Source organism: Microtus oregoni, unplaced genomic scaffold (genome assembly GCF_018167655.1).
Source record: "Microtus oregoni isolate MIOR12 unplaced genomic scaffold, Mior012 000049F_ref0000343, whole genome shotgun sequence".
Lineage (NCBI taxonomy): Eukaryota > Metazoa > Chordata > Mammalia > Rodentia > Cricetidae > Microtus > Microtus oregoni.
The window spans coordinates 12,132,349-12,149,374 of record NW_024543223.1 but is presented as its reverse complement, the minus strand read 5'-3'; positions in this window follow the sequence as shown (position 1 = coordinate 12,149,374).

The following is a 17,026-nucleotide window of genomic DNA, read 5'->3' as shown; positions in this document are numbered from 1 at the left end:
ATAATAACAAAAAATCAACTTAGGGGCCAGCTCAAGTCTATGATTTTAAGAAGCCACATTGAGAATTGTGTGCAACAGTATTAATAGTAGGTATTGCTAAAAACAGAGGAGTGACCAAAGACAGCATTTCAGCATGACTAGCACGGCATGACTTGCAGTAGGACTGTGGAGTGAAGGATGTTTTATTATTGTAACCAACCACCAGACAGAGTCAACTTAAGGAAAAAATGTTTTTATTATTTATTTACTTATGCATGTGTGTGCAGTTATGTGTTCTGCATGTTGGAAGACAACTTGTGAGATTTGGTCCTCTCCCTCCACCAGGTGGAGCCTGGCAGTTCAACTCAGGTCATCAGGTTTGGCTGTGAGTAGCTTTACCCACAAGTCATTTCATTGAACCAAACAAAAACTTATCTTGCTTTTGGTTTCAGAGGTTGCAATCTATCACAGGAGGCCAGATATGGTGGAGGAGCTCACATCACAGTGGCCAGATAGCAGACAAAGAAACAAGAAAAAGGCAGAGCAAGCTATAGCCCTGAAGATCCACAAATGACCCTCTTCCTTCAGTCAGCATTGACATGCCAGAATTCCACTACCTGGAAGTAGTTCATTCTGATTTTGTGTTTATCAGTGAATGAAAACCTTCACAGAGCCCTCATGATTTAATCAGTCTTGGAAATGTCTTCAGTTGTGCTCACAAGTGTACTTTATCACTTGCCCAGGCTTTTCTCAGTCCAATAAAATTGACACGAAGATGAGCTTTAATTAATACTACTTGCCATGAGAAAATTATAACAGTGACTCAGCATACCGGGGCAACATCTTCCTACACATTGAGTGCCTTGTTCTGTACCCCGACAGCCACACTAATACTAACATTGTAACGTTACTGTGTTTTTTAAGGAAGCACTGCAAATTGATGTCTGAGTGATTTTCCTATTGCTCTGAGCTTTTATTTTTTTCACCTATGGAAGGAGAATTATAATAGTACTAGAATGAGATGCTTAATGGTACTAGAACATTCCTTACAGAGTTATTACCCAACTTTAAAGAGCTATGACTAAAATCACTTAAAACAGCTCTTAGCACCCACTAAAGGTTCAACGAGAACCATTATTTTGAAAGAGTCTCCTTTGATTCCTGTGATACAAATGGGAGGATACTGGAACTCAGATGGCAGAAATTTTCTAGAATTTCAGAAAAATTGAGAGCTAGTGGTCATAAAGATGGGTCGTGATATTGATCATGAGAAGGGCCTTGGAGAGCTTACCCAAGTTTATTGTCAGACTGGGTTTGCGAGGACTTGTTGAAAGAGAAATTGGTTGTTAGAAGGAAAGACAGTTATAGCATATGTGCCATTTGAAAGATATCCCAGTCATAGGACTGTTGGTAGAAATGGACACATAGAAGGTGAATGGATCAATCAAACAGAAAGGAGGTGGATGTGGAAAGCAGAGAACTGCTGTGGGACAATGAGTTTGTACCCTGTAAAGATTTATCAGTTTTATTGCTTTGATAAAATGCTGATTGGCCAGTAGCCAGGCAGGAAGTACAGACGGAACAACTAGGTAGGAAGTAGAGGCAGGGCGAGGAGAACAGGAGAATTCTGGGAAGTGGAAAGACTCAGACCACAGTTATAGTCTGGATATAGAGGACACTAGATGAGAATGCCTCACTGATGAAAGGTACCAAGCCACGTGACTGAAACAGACAAGAATTATGGACTAATATAAGTTATAAGAGTTAATAAGAAGCCTGAGCTAATAGGCTAACTAGTTTATACTTAATGTAGACCTCTGTGTGTTTCTTTGGGACTGAACAGCTGTGGGATTGGGTGGGGCAGAAACCTCCATCAACAGAGAACATCAGAAGAAATGATGCCCTCACCCAGTGAATTCAGGAAATGGAGAATAAACAATCTGGAGATAAAATACAAGCAACTTTCCAACACTGCAGCGCAATCTACTGAAATTGCTAAATATTTTCAGAAATAAATGAAAAGTGCTGTACATATCCTGGTAGCAAAAACAGGTTATGTATGTGTGTACTAAGCAATCTGAATATACATTTCTTAGTAGTAAAATTCAATGGCAAGAGGATATTCACATAGTTATGACAGCAAGAAGAGAGATTATTAGAATACTAGAATGAGATTCTTAGTAGTACTAGAAACTTCCTTCTTCAGTGATTACTCAGATTTAATGAGGTCTGACTAAAAACACCTAAAATAGCTCTATGCGAACTAAAAGTTCAATATGAATCATTATTATGTATTGACTCCAGAAATATGATAACCATGAGACTTCAAAAAGGAGGAAAATTAATGCAAAATATATATTTTCATAAAACTAAAGAAGCTATGTTATAGGGTCTGAGGTATTTAATTTAACCTATAGCTGATAAGAGTATGAATCCTATAAAACTTGGAACAACAACATAATACAAAAACATACAAAATCTAGGAATGAAAGAGGAAAATTTGGAGCAGAAGATGGATTGATTTCAGCAACTTATTTCACATGTTTAAGAATAAAGATCAGGTCAAAACGTTCCGATAATTAGACCACATAGTAGAACTGAGTTTAACTTTGTAGAGATGTCATCATACTTTGTTAGATATAGAACATGGTTTTGTTAAATAATATGTCTCTTCTGAAAAAAATTTTGTGAATATTTAATACTTTCTTCCATTTGTTCAGTACTAGGATAGTTAACATTTAAAACAGTATCTATCAAATAAGTCTTTCTTTATAGAATTGTTTCCACTGTGTTCCAAGTAGTCTCTTGTTTGCTGCTGCTGTGTGTTAAGTTATGGTGGCTTTTCCCTGAGTTTCTGTTCCTGTTTCCTATCTAAATGTAGGAGCATTGAGAATACAGACTTCTACTACCACCTCGGTCTTTATGTGTCTTCACGGATCTGAACTCAGATCCTCACTCCTATAACCTGTTTAACTGCTGAGTCTCCTCCCAAACCCATGGAAACTCGAATAACAAACATTAACATTTTTAAAGGTTTTAGAAAACTTATTTCTTTTACTTTTAAAATTTAGCATTAAATACAATAGATATAGAAGTATGGATATATACTTATATAAGTAGGTCTTTCTTTTTTCCTTTCTTTCTTTCTTTCTTTCTTTAAGATTTCTGCCTCCTCCCCTCCACTGCCTCCCATTTCCCTCCCCCTCCCCCAATCAAGTCCCCCTCCCTCATCAGCCCAAAGAGCAATCAGGGTTCCCTGCCCTGTGGGAAGTCCAAGGACCACCCACCTCAATCCAGGTCTAGTAAGGTGAGCATCCAAACTGCCTAGGCTCCCACAAAGCCAGTAAGTGCAGTAGGATCAAAACCCAGTGCCATTGTTCTTGAGTTCTCAGCAGTCCTCATTGTCCGCTGTGTTCAGCGAGTCCGGTTTTATTCCATGCTTTTTCAGACCCAGGCCAGCTGGCCTTGGTGAGTTCCCAATAGAACATTCCCATTGTCTCAGTGTGTGGGTGCACCCCTTGTGGTCCTGAGTTCCTTGCTCGTGCTCTTTCTCCTTCTGCTCCTGATTTGGACCTTGGGATTTCAGTCCGGTGCTCCAATGTGTTCATAGCAGCATTGTTTGTAATAGCCAGAACCTGGAAACAACCTAGATGCCTTTCAATGGAAGAATGAATGAAGAAAGTATGGAATATATACATATTAGAGTACTACTCAGCAGTAAAAAACAATGACTTCTTGAATTTTGCATGCAGATGGACAGAAATAGAAAACACTATCCTGAGTGAGGTAAGCCAGACCCAAAAAGAGGAACATGGGATGTACTCACTCATAGTTGGTTTCTAGCCACAAATAGAGGACATTGAACCTATAATTCGTGATCCTAGAGAAGCTAAATAAGAAGGTGAACCCAAAGAAAAACATATAGGCATCCTCCTGGATATTAACCTTCATCAGGCGATGAAAGGAGATAGAGACAGAGACCCACATTATATGTAGGTTTTTCATGTACAAGTATATACTCACAGGTTTATACATATATACTTCTGTGTTATTCACAAGTAGGAGACACAGGAAAATGTATGAGGGTTGAGCTCAGAGGTAATAATAGCATATAGGAGATGAGAGATGAGAAACAAGTTTTCAAAGGGTGTTCTCAGAAGTTCCTCATACCCTTGTAAAGAATTCCCTGCAGGATATAGAATGGGAGATTTAATTATTGAAGGAATACCAGTGAAATCTAAAGATGAAACAGAGGTCACCATTCTGGTTTTATCTTTGTTGCCATGATAACACACCAGGACAATAAAACTTCTCAGAAGATTTGAGGTTTACTTTAGATCACAATTACAGGTTATAGTCCACTGCTGTGGGGAAGTCAAATGAGAAACTTGAAGCATATGGTCACATCACATCCACAGTCAAAAGCAGAAAGGCGTGAAACCATGGTCACTTGCTTGCTTATGCCCATCTTGATTTCTACACAGCAATGGAGCCCTGCCTAAGGAATAGTGTTGCTCACAGTGAACTGGGTCATCTCATAACAATTAATTAAGACAATATCAAGAGGTATATCTCATGAGCCAACCCAATATTGACCTTGTTTGAAATAGCCTCTTGTTCACCGGTGTTTATGACTTGTTTGTTCTTCACAGATACTTGCTTTGCTGATGACTCTAGAACTAAAGTTGGCAACACAGACACATACACATTCTCTCGTAAATACTTCCGCAGTCTTATTATCCCAGTCAGACACAGATGAAGATAGAGATCTTAGGGAAAGAAAGAATCTACTCACTAGTGTACCCAGATCTCTTAGCAGCATAGAATGAGTATATACCCATGTTTTCACTCCTGAAAATCTGTAAGCCTTTCCTGAATAATTGAATTTACTCTACTATCTCAATTCAAGAAATATGAATAGCATAAAATATTATGAAAATAAACTGAGCCAGCCATTTCTATCAGCAGTTAATTTAAGCTCAAGCCAAAGAAAAAGTCAGGCCAGTACATTAATTTTCCAAGTCAATGTGAGCCCCTAACTCAATCACTTGCCTATTTAAAACTCAGGCCTGAGTCAAATTCCACAGGAGGCATTGTAGCATGTTTTCTGCTATGTGACCCATAGATCACTTGTTTCTGCAGCAAAAATTACCAACAGGAACAATCCATCAAAGAATGTAATTCCTCTCTTTGACATCATGATGTTATATAGTATCCCCTGATGCCTAATAGAGAATTTGGCCATGTTTCTTCCTTGACTCAATCTTTACATTGTGTCTAGCCTAAATTGCTGCTATTCTGAGATTTAGCAGCCTTTGCATCTAATACCTGGGTTGAGTAGTGTGTGCCTTGGCTTCTTTCCTGTGTCAGTCTTCCAGTAGGGAAACCTCTTTTGTCTCTAGAACATGGCTTCAGGAGTCTCTAGATTTTCACCACACATCCAGGAAGACACAGGAAATGGTGCTGAGAACTGCCTGAATAAAACCTGCGCCTGGTAGGTTCAGATCCTATGTCTCTCAGCTGTGTATATGCGGTGTAACTATCATCCTTAATGACCCTCTCAGTAACTCAGAGTAGGGAAAATAAGCTACTGATGATTTTGCATTCAAATTACTAGTATTGCTTCTTTATATTCCACACAGTTGGTACATTTTACTTCTCTTCGGTCACTGCAACACAACTTTCTACTAAACCAAGTAAATAAGTAAGTAACTAAAACAGGAAGAGTGAAGCCTTCTACTTAAAAACCTCAGGCGTTAATTGGTAGATGATTCTGTCATTTAAGCCTCTTAGGTGATAGTAGGCAGCAGCATACTTTAGAAATCAGACTTATGAACTAGAACAAGAGACCTGCATCGTTTTTTGTTTCCTAAGCACACACATTTGAACACATCTGCAAATCAAACATCAAAATGGTGGAAGTCCACAAAAATGTTACCTTGTATAGAAACGTCTGTGAGGGTAGTTTAAGCAAAGTTAGCTCTCTGTGAATTGGCTATCTTAATTATGTGTGGATTAGTCAATTAGAAGGTGAGTAGGATATGGGACTTTTCGTATAGGTTATCTGTTCAGTAAGAGTGGAACTGCTCACTTGCTAAGCAAATCTCCCTTTGATAAATGCTAATTGGTTTCTTGCCATTGCTAAGACACTTTTCCCTTTGCCTCTAGGAAGTGGCATAGTAGTTTATGTGCAGCATGATCGTCCTCGAAAGTTACACTGTCTCCTCACATTTATGCTTAAGTCTTCCAAGAGCAAAGATAGGGGTTAAAGAGATGTTTAACTAAAAGTTCAGTTAATTATGCTGGGTGCTTCTGAATCAAATCTGGATTCGGTTCCTAGCACCCCCATGGCCTATCATAACTGTTTGTAATTCTAGTTTCATGTGGGTCCTATTCTCTTTTTTGGCCCCCACAGGATCCAAGCACACCACAGTGTATAAACATGCATGCAAGTCAAACATTTATACATATAAAATTAAAATAAAAACAAATATAAATATGATAAACACACAGCAGCCATGAAATAATACATGCAATAGTTTTCTGATAAGTATTCTCAGAATTGTTCATCTTCAATCACTTTGTTCTCTGACCACCTCCATAAGCATGTAAGAGTGACTACAGCCAACACACACATACATATAAAAAATAAAAATGTAAGATTGGGTTATACATTTTTAGATACTCTTTTTTTATTCCATGAGAGTTCTATAATTTACATTATAGGTGAGTCTAAATTTTTAGCTATAATTGATTTTTATGTTTTGCCTTGTATCCTGTTACATATTTTCCTACAGGCTAATAAACAGAAACCATTGATAAAAGTTAATCTACAGATGATAAATTAATAAAAAGAAGAAATTGGTTAAGCAAATATTAAAATGTAACATATAAAATGTAGCAATTAATCATGTATAACAATAGTAAAGAATAGGTAATACATCAGTGGAACAGAATAGGGAGGCTTCAGACTCATAGTTGTGTGTGTATGTGTGTGTATGTGTGTGTTTGTATGAATAGTGTGAATTAGTATGTGATAAAATTATTTTAAGTCCATGGTGAGAAAATAAACTTGTTAACAAATAACTTTAGAAACATTCAGTTAATATTATCAGTGGGCTGAGGTGTACCTTCCTGCAACTACAAAATGTTTTCCATAAAACTTTGAGTAAAATGGAGACGTTATTATTGAAGAAAAGTCTTAGAAAAGTTTCTATTTTCAAATTTAGGGTTAGAAAAAAGGTGATGGAGTGGGAGGCTCTAGCACGAGTTCAATGGAAGGCTCTAAAGGAACGTGGAAGAAATTATTGTTTTGAAGGAATAATTGCATGCCGTGCTTTAGTGTTTGCACAAATTTCCTTTCTTGTGAAACAGGCTCAACCTACTACATATCAACACTACTGTGCTTCGCAATGGGGAAATAGTGATAGGAACTGTCATTCTCTCGCTTGTTTTCTTACGCACTGCTCTTTCCTGTCTTCCATTGCCCTACTTGATGCTAGCACGTGGCTTTTTGGATGTGAATGAAGAGATCAACTCTTGTCTTTGAAACCCTTGAAAGATGTTGTGATGCTTTTCATCCAAAGGTTTATCTACTAAGGCTTCCTGCATTCTGATTCTCATTTGCTGGAATCTTTCAGTTAATACCAGTGAGCCCTGGTCCTGAGCTTGGCTATTTCACCTTGATGTCATCCTCTTTGTGTTCTTGACTTTTGCTTCAGAAGAAACAGAAAGTAAATGTAAGGATTGATTCCCTATTGTGAGACCTATAAGAGTTGACTATGAAATAAATGAATGTATATTTAAGATTCCAAAAAATTTTTCTGGAATGAATGATTTGATAATTAGAATCTGGAAACAAATCCAAAATCCTAGAATAGAGTATAATCAAACTGACTAACAAAATCACAAGAACAAATTGTCAGGCAATGATAAATCTAATTTAATACAAACAGTGTATTTCTACATGTTTTAAGCAAGCACTTGGTTCTCCACTTTGAACATACTCTTATCCACACTCCGGATTAGGAGACTGCAATTGAATGTTGTTCTATCGCTCACCCAAGTGAGGTTTTGTCCTAGCACTTGGGAACAAATCAAGCAGATCTCACCAAGAATGATTTTGTTGCAATGATCTGGCTAAATGCCATCTCTCTTTGTTCTGTTCTGACCTTGTCTCCAGCTCACTTATTATCTACAGGATCTTGCAGTCAGTGTTGGAGGAGACTAAGATTCCAGGTTTTCCTTTAGCTTTTTCCTTTTGCGTTCTGTATACCCTGGCTAGACGTTCCACTTTTCTCTGGGTTCCTTGAGTTTTCTACTCCAGGCATTGTTTCCAGCCTCCCCGAGGTGCATTCCCTTGCTTAGCTCTGTCTTATAATCAACACAAGTCAGGGTGGTTGTCTGGTTTACAGAGATATTCCTAATGACTCTGCCCTTTCCCAGCTGGCCCTATATGGGTGATAAACACTCTGTCACTTTGATTCTGCTGAAGGCTTGAATATGAATGTACATATAAAATGCAAGCTGTATTTTGCAGGCTGCACTCTGCCCAGATGAATTCTGTGCTTCTGTTGTAAACATTTCTAGATAGGTCCTGTTCTTGGCTTTCCTTGGATTTAGGATTACAGTTCCTTCGTATGACAAGTCATTATTTTCCCTCAGTGGAGAGAACTGTCTTTCTTTCTTCTTTGGTTCCTAGTCATGCAACTAAGTATCTATAATCTTAAACTACTTTAAACCTCATCACTTCATGTCCAAACTCGCCTACCCTTTAAGACCAAGTTCAAAATCTTTCTCTGCAGGAAAATACTAAGGCTTTATATTCCTAGAAAGCTCATTCCTCACCTGATGGTTTCACATCCTTTATCTTTATTTTCTCATGACAACCATGGAGCAAATATAGAACTACAGACTATTTCTACATCTGATGGCAATCATCCACACCAGTTCCTTAAGTGAGTAAATTACATTTGACTTTCCACACAACATTTTGTGTAATATTGTATGTAGTAAATAATCAACAAGAAATAGTGCAGTTAATAACATTCATGTCAGAAAAAAATCCTCACTAGCTAGACAATGATGGTGAGAGAGACGTCGGTCTGAATGTTATTCTATTAATAATTAATCTACCAACCAGGTATGATCGCGCATGTCTGTAATCCCAATGATGGAGAGGCTAAGACAGGAGAACAACAACGAATTCTAGTCCAGGCTGGGCTACATAGGTAGAGGTCTCCCCATCCCCAGCTCTCCTCCATGCATACACACACACACACACACAAACACACACACACACACACACACAAATATATAGTACAGATTTTCATCATACACACATATATTGTATATATACATCATACATGTATATGCACACATATCTATGTTTATGGAATATGTATATATAATATACATTTCTATACTATATATGTATATGTGTATAGATCTATGCTATATATATATTTGTATAAATATATGCTACTCTGTACTGCTTTGCTAAATCCCGTTTTTCTCTTAGTTTTGCAATAAAATAGCTAATATTCTTTCTGTTCTTCAAACAAGGAAATGGAGGTTGTAAGAGATGAAATTCTTTATTCAAGGTTGCATAGTGGCTCAAAACAGATCTGCATATGTATCTCAGTTTCATGTGGAAAACACAGTTGCTCTGCTTTAACAAGCCTGCGGATTCTTTCAAGAGGTACTTTGTCTCATTCACATCTTTAATTCCTGGGCAGGGAATGAGTGGAAGAGGGCATTGTTCTTTACAACTGGCAGGCACTGATCACCTTAATTCTGGAAACAAACAACAGAATTTCTTCAGAAGTAGATCTATTACTGATGAAAGAATAATTGAAACAATATTATTAGTTCTTTTTATTCTGCAATATAAAAATAAAAAAAAAACAAACTGTTATTGCAAGGAAAGATGAAGATGTTTTAAAGGGAGTCAGTCACTAACAAAAGGTTCCAGTGGCTTTTATCAAAAAGCATAAGAGTCACAGTTGTTCGACACCTGTAAATAAGGAAACATTTCATGCTTTGTCATAGCTGATACAAGGTCAGGTTGCGCACCTGCAGGTGCTTATGTGTTTGCAAGGTGATTGGACCCCAGGTTCTTGTCAGTGAATTATGTGTTCACAATTCCCTAGACAAAGGTCTTTTATTCCCATTTTAAAGATTAGAAAGTTCTGAGATGATGTCACAATTAAATTAAAATAAAACCATGCCTCAACTAGTACTGTTTTCACTGGTTACCCTATATAGGCAAAAATCTAATGAGCAAGTTGAATCCTGGACATAATAATTGAAGTTGGTGGCTCAATATAATGTGGAGATTGGGCATGTGCAAATCTGAGGGTCTCCAAGCCAGCTTTCCCAGAACCACTGAGCAAGCTCTACACATCCCATGTTGGACAATAGTCTCCTAAAGGCCATGCACAAAGATGGAGGCAGACTGCTTGTGAAGTCTGCAAAGAGCTCAGGATTAGCAAGGGAGGTAAGATTAAAGTCCAATCCAGGGGCTTGGATGCTAGCCCCACATAGAAAATCAGAAATGGTTATAAATATACTTTAAAACGTAGAACTAAGAAAGCCTTACCTAGCAAGTGATGGCTGAGAAATGCTCGAAGATTCCGTTGATTCCGTGCTTTGCCAGCACAAGGGACAGAGTGCTGGTTTGAATGAGCGGGATACATGACTGGCTGTAATCACTACGGAGCCATGGCTATGCACAGAAGGCAGGCGGTGGTCAGGGGATGTGTTCTGTCCTTGAACTTTTTGAGGAGAAATAGAGATCTTGGGTTTACTTAGCTAAGTAATATTATCCTTTTCTTGGAAATATTTTAATCTGTGTCTCATCAGCTGAGGCCATTTTCATCTCCAGGCAGAAGGAACCTTTTTGAAAAGATTACTTACTGGCTACATTTGTGGGCACATCTGTCTTTCCACTGGGCAGAAGTCCTGTCTGACAGTTTCTTTATTCCACATCTTATGTCCCATGATCTATAAGGGACTCTGTGAGCATCAAGGATCATCATCGTCATTTTCACACACCCAGCAAAACATTTTCTGAAGACTTCATTAGTGTCCAGTAGGCCAATAAGCTAGCAATGAAAGCTCAACATTTTCCATGCCTTGGGACTTCAAACCTCTCTTTATCAAGGTAGCAAAGTGAAAGAGGAACATTCTCTTGAGTGCCACAATGCTCCCTTTCAGATCAATGCAATCTGAGCTGTGTCAAATAGAATATTGTGAAATATTGGATTTCACAGAAAGACAGAGGTTCAATTTATTTATTTTTTGTTGGCATGCCTATCTCATCAGAAGAATAGGCCTACCACAGATTTTTCTTTAGACATGATACCTAAAGAAGACGAAAGTGCAATTATATTCTGCAGTCATGCATCAGCTTGAAAGAAGTTAATGCAGGTGTCTGAGGCAGAAAACTCACAGACAATAGCTCACAAACAATGAATTGTGGAGCACAGAGCTGGTGAGAGGGATGGGTGCTTTTAGAATGATGACCGGCAGCAAGAGGAGTTATTTCAATTGTCTGGCAGGCATCAATCAAACAATAAGTCTGTTTGTTTGTCGGAAGACAGCGAACTTACCGAGTGAACACTTTCAACACGGCTAAACATAATTGCTTCCTGAAAATAGATTTTTGCAAGCGAATCGGCATGACTCCCTCCTCTCTGGGACTCTTGTTTTCTAGAATTTACAAAGCACTTCTCTGCTATCTCAAGCCTTGCTTGAGCACTGCTGGTGCCACACTGCAAAAATCAGATGAGGCGCATGCAGCAACCCTTCAGTGAGCAACCTCACACACGAGCACACTGCAGACATTGTTTTCATTAACCTAGCGACTCTTAAGATTCAGCACCCTAGAAGTGGAGAGATGGTGGGGAAGGCGTGCCTGCTACCATTTCCTGTTCTGATTTGAACAACACTCACCAGCTGTCGAGTGTGCTGCTGCCTGTGATAAAGAGACCAGTTTAAGCCTCACCTCTTACAGAAAGCCAGAGGGCTGTGCTGGTTCTACATTTCAGAGACAGCGTTAGGATGCTTGGAGTTTCCAGAGAATACTGAAGTTTCTAGGCAGATCACTTTGTAGTCACCTTCTTGAATCTGTGTCCGGACCAGGCATAAGTCTCTGACTTCCTTCAGGGGTAGAGACTTTTCTATACGGACACTGTAGCAAGGTGTCCCACACAGGATGACCGCCTGTCTCACCAGTGTCAAGTAGACCCACCCGAAAAGGCCTCTGCAGCCTGTCTGTGTTATTTGCTACACAAAACACTGTTTCTGCCAGAAGACAGAACTGACCTTTGCAAGACGGCCCCCATCCTCTTACAAATCACACACATTCTTATTGCCCTTTGAAAGCGTAGCCTTATTGTCTGGCCATTCACTGACCTGCCCTTTGGTGTTCCCCACACTTTTGACTCTAGGTCAGTTGCAGAGGTTAATTAGGAGAGGGAGAGGTCGATGACATTCGATAGGCCTTGGCACTAGTGTGCTGCCCAGGACTGGCACAATCCCTTGAGAAGAAAACAGAGCAGTAGAAACAGCAGCTTTCTAGCACCAGCATGACTGCTAGGCCCTCCACCCAAAGAATCTCATTCCATCAGATGCCCGAACTTCAAGGAGACACTCAGAGCCTGGAGAGATGTCAGACAGATTGTGAGCTTGCTTGACTCTTCTTATTCTAGAATAGGGAAGCAGCTGGTTCTGATCTATGCTTACTCAGTGACTCACACACAAAGTTTAAGCTCTTAGTTCTCATATTATCAGCCTGATTCTTTCATCATGTCTTACACTTTTTAAGTACAATATGAATTATATTCATAGATTTACAGAGTAGGAAAAATATCAAGTGGTTGTGCAAATGGATTCATTTGCCATCATCAGCAAAGTCCTAGATTTCTTTAAATTTGTTCCTTTCATCAAAATGTGTTATCTGCTTGTCCGCACTATGTGCTGAACCCTTTCTCATTTATTTTGTTAGCCCAGTAATCCTTTCTTCCTCTTAGGTCCCTCTGACAACATTGCATTATCAGCCTGCATCACCGGATTCTATTTACTGCTCATGAACCATCCATTCTTGTCATTGGTTCCAGGTCTTGATCATTTATGGTTCTATTCTAGAATGTGGGAATTTCAATTAACCAACTGGACAAAGCTCAGCGCCCACTTACAAGTTCCTTTTTGCGGCACACGTCACACAGAGCTGTGTACAGAGAAAGAGCAGAAGATGAGGTGAGAGCATGTCTGAAGTTCAGAGTGCCCCGAGCTCCAGGTTCAGTGACAGAGGGCTGCGTGCTACAGTTTAGAAGATGAACAACTTAGCTCAGCTGGCTACACTCTGAAGTATGCACTAACTGTAAACTGTTCCCAATTTCTCCAGGCAGCTGTGGGGAATGCCATCTGCTGCACCAGTGGCCTTAACAGAACACCCCATATGAACATTCACTCTGCATTTTGAGACTAAGTTTTTCTGACCTGTCGTTTTTATTGTTTTTATTGAGCTACACATTTTTCTTCACTTTCCTCTTTCCTTTTACCCTCTCCTGTGATCCCCTCATTCCCAATTTACTTAGGAGACCTTGTCCTTTTGACTTTCCTATGTAGTTCCATTTATGTCTCTCTTAGGGTCTTCTTTGTTGTCTAGTTTCTCTGGGGTTGTGGCCTGCAGGCTGGTGTTTCTTTGTTTTATATCTAAAAGCCACTTATGAGTGAATACATATTACATTTATCTTTATGGGTCTGGGTTACCTTACTTAGAATAGTTTTTTCTAGTTCCATCCATTTGCCTACAAATTTCAAGATGTTATTTATTTATTTATTTATTTACCACTGCGTAATAGTCCGTTGTGTAAATGTACCACATTTTCTTTATCCATTCTTTGGTTGAAGGGCATCTAGGTTGTTTCCAGGTTCGGGCTATTACAAGTAATGCTGCTATGAACAAAGTTTAGCACATGTCATTGTGGTATGATTGAGCGTCTTTTGGGTATATACCAAGAGTGGTGTTGTTTCTGTAAAGCTAAGGACACAGTCAAGAAGACAAAAAAGGCCTACAGTCTAGGAAAATCTCTTCACCAACCCTATATCAGACAGAAGATGGCTGATCTCCAAAATATACAAAGAACTCAAAAAACTTGACATCAGAAGAACAAAAATATCCAATAAAAAATGGGGTGCAGACCTAAAGAGAGAACTCTCAACAGCTGAATCTCAAAGGGCTGAAAGACACTTAAGGAAATACTCAATATCCTTAGCCATCAGAGAAATAAAAATCAAAGCAACTTCGAGATTCCATCTTACACCTGTCAGAATGGCCAAGATCAAAACCACTGATGACAGCTTATGCTGGAGAGGATGTGGGGTTAGGGGAATGCTCCTCTATTGTTGGTGGAAATGCAAACTTGTACAGCTGCTTTAGAAATCAGTATGGCTATTTCTGACCTGTCTTAGAAATTCTTCTCAGTGATACAAAAAAAAAAAAAAAAAAAAAAAAGCTACTGTCAGGAAGAAGGGGAATATTATCTACCAGTCTTTATGCTTTAAACACTTGTTTCCTGTTTATATTTGATTTCAAATATCTATTTTGATAATATTGCTAAATATGTTACTGTTTGTGAGGTGAGGCTACATGACTGTGATTTAGGGCACAGCTGAGACTAGGTCAATATTTTCTGCTGTTGATTTTTAGTCAGTTTTCCTGGTGAAAATATAATGCAAAAGATAATGCCATGGCCCAGAGGGACTATGTCCTTGTTCAGCACCCCATGAAGTTCAGCTTACTGAGGAATTTTGTCAACTAATGCTTCCAGGTCTTTGTTCACTTTGCCTCACTATACTGTCTAGTTTTATGTCAACTTGACATAAGCTAGAATTATCAGAGAGGAGGGAGCCTCACTTGAGAAAATATCCCCATATGATCAGGGTGTATGTAAGCCTGTAGGGTATTTTCTTAATTAGTGATTGATGGGGGAAGTCACAACACATTATGGGTGATGTCATCCTAGAGCTGGTGGTCCTGGGTTCTATAAGAAAGCAAGTTGAGCAAGCCATGAGGAACAAGCCAGTAAGCATCACTCCTGTGTGGCCTAGGCATCAGGTCTTGCCTCCATGTTCCTGCCCTGCTTGGGTTCCTATCCTGACTCCCTTTGATGATAAACTGTTATGTTGAAGGGTACGGTGAATAAACCCTTTTCTTCCCACTTTGATTTTGGTTGTGGTGTTTCATCATTCAGACACCTTCAGCTGTTCCTGGCTTTCTGTTTGAAATTCACCTTAAATTTTTTTGACGTTTGTTCACATTGTGCTTTCTGTTGGTCTCTCCATTTTCCGACTTTAAATTAGGATAGGTAGGCATTTGTGATGAGCAATTTAATATGAATGAGTAGACTGAGGAGTATTTTACTACTCACCAGTGTGGTGGACATTGTCCAATTCACTTAGGGCTCAATTACATCAAAAAGTAGAAGAGGGCTTTCCACCCTCTTTCTAAGCTAGAGATCTAGACTATTCATTTGCTCCAGCTCTGACATTGATGCTCTTGGATATTGAGTTTTCAGAATAGAGGTAGACTTTACATATGCACTTACACAGGTCTTAGGGCTTTAGACACAGGCACACAGACTGGACCTGTACCAATGACTTTCTTAAACATAGTTTCACAGAAAGCAGAATTTGAGACCTAAAACTCTGCATAATAGTACCAATCAAACTTCAATCAATCTCTATCTCAGTGTTTCTCTATTTCTGTTTTAATCTCTCTCTCCCCTGGTTATCTGGAGGTTTTTAACCAAGGAAGTTTCTGATTGAACCATTTACCTTGCAGTTATTGACATGAAAACACAACTTGTAACTCAAAGACTGTATAGTAGTGTTTATTCTGGAGACGAATATTAGTGGATGTGACCTAGGAATGTAGATTTAGATTATGTTATACTCCATGATCCAAAGAACTAACAATTTCTAAATATTTTATAGTATTTGATCAAAGAACAGTTGCAAAATAAGGCATTTTTCACTCTCAACTACACTAGTGGATACATCAAGTAGATTGGGTACATCCTGATGGAGAGATTGCTGCGAAAGATCTTGGATGCCATCTGACAGCATTCTTAGCCCTTTTATTGGTGGGAAACAAGGACTTTATCAATACATTACAAACAGTATTTTTTAAAACGGTTCCTCATGGAATGTTAGGTCCAGCTTTATCTGCTAATCACAGGATGTTAGGCTCTACCCATAGGTGGACCTGGGGAGCTGACCATAGCCCATGTTAAATTGTGATGAGGCTCTGAACCTGCAATATCCCAACATCTCTACACCACTGCAGTCATGACCACTCAGTCAGACTTTGCAGACACGGCTTCCTTTCAGGAATTCTCATTCACACAGGCTGTGCATGCACTCTGAACATTGCTGTTACACTGACTGCTCTAGTTTGTATAGCTGTTGTTAGCCAAGGTCAAACCATCTGGTATAAAATATATGGAGCTGCTCACCCGAGATGGAGAATGTATCTGTAGAATAAGTAAGGGTGGAATGACAGTGATACTTCCAGTTAAATGGCTTTCTGATATAGCCTAGAAATTAGAGGAGTTTCTTGAGATATAGCCTTGAAAAGGAATCAGGAAATCTAGAATGCATGTGCATAGGCTGTACCCTGTGCCCACAACTTAGAGCTACCTTTCTTCCTAAATTTCCTTTCATTTTATGTCCCTGATGGTCCTGTTTGTACTTTAACACTCAATCCATTCATCATGACCAAGAATTGCTACCTTTTCTTCTTTTCTGGTGCAGGTTCCTTTTGTCCTTTCATCCTGGGAAAGCCTTGATGTGGGATTCCTTCTGTATGCTGTGATTACCATTAATGAATAAAGAACTGCTTTGAACCTATAGCAGAGCAGGGTGGGGCAGAGCAGAGCTAGGAGGGGAGGACTGGACTGAATGCTGGGAGAAAGAGAGACAGAGTCAAAAAGAAGCCATGTAGCCTCTGCTAGAGACAGATGCTGGAACTTTAGTTGGT